This window comes from Lampetra planeri, unplaced genomic scaffold (genome assembly GCF_965212315.1).
Source record: "Lampetra planeri unplaced genomic scaffold, kcLamPlan1.2.h2 scaffold_253, whole genome shotgun sequence".
Lineage (NCBI taxonomy): Eukaryota > Metazoa > Chordata > Hyperoartia > Petromyzontiformes > Petromyzontidae > Lampetra > Lampetra planeri.
Window position 1 is genome coordinate 57,501 of NW_027615081.1, and position 1,143 is coordinate 58,643.

The window sequence follows — 1,143 nt, forward strand, 5'->3', positions numbered from 1 at the left end:
TACACTGTGTGTGTGTACACTGTGTGTGTGTACACTGTGTGTGTGTACACTGTGTGTGTGTACGCTGTGTGTGTGTGTACACTGTGTGTGTGTACACTGTGTGTGTGTGTGTACACTGTGTGTGTGTGTGTACACTGTGTGTGTGTGTGTACACTGTGTGTGTGTGTACACTGTGTGTGTGTACACTGTGTGTGTGTACACTGTGTGTGTGTACACTGTGTGTGTACACTGTGTGTGTGTACACTGTGTGTGTACGCTGTGTGTGTGTACACTGTGTGTGTGTACACTGTGTGTGCACTGTGTGTGTGTACGCTGTGTGTGTGTAGCTGTGTGTGTGTACACTGTGTGTGTGTACACTGTGTGTGTGTACGCTGTGTGTGTGTAGCTGTGTGTGTGTACACTGTGTGTGTGTACACTGTGTGTGTGTACACTGTGTGTGTGTGTACACTGTGTGTGTGTGTACGCTGTGTGTGTGTAGCTGTGTGTGTGTACACTGTGTGTGTGTACACTGTGTGTGTGTACACTGTGTGTGTACACTGTGTGTGTGTGTACGCTGTGTGTGTGTAGCTGTGTGTGTGTACACTGTGTGTGTGTACGCTGTGTGTGTGTACACTGTGTGTGTGTACACTGTGTGTGTGTACACTGTGTGTGTGTACACTGTGTGTGTGTACACTGTGTGTGTGTGTGCTGTGTGTGTGTACACTGTGTGTGTAGCTGTGTGTGTGTACACTGTGTGTGTGTACACTGTGTGTGTGTACACTGTGTGTGTAGCTGTGTGTGTACACTGTGTGTGTAGCTGTGTGTGTGTACACTGTGTGTGTGTACACTGTGTGTGTGTACACTGTGTGTGTAGCTGTGTGTGTACACTGTGTGTGTAGCTGTGTGTGTGTACGCTGTGTGTGTGTACACTGTGTGTGTACACTGTGTGTGTACACTGTGTGTGTAGCTGTGTGTGTGTACGCTGTGTGTGTGTACACTGTGTGTGTGTACACTGTGTGTGTGTACGCTGTGTGTGTAGCTGTGTGTGTACACTGTGTGTGTACACTGTGTGTGTAGCTGTGTGTGTGTAGCTGTGTGTGTGTAGCTGTGTGTGTGTAGCTGTGTGTGTGTACACTGTGTGTGTGTACACTGTGTGTGTGTAGC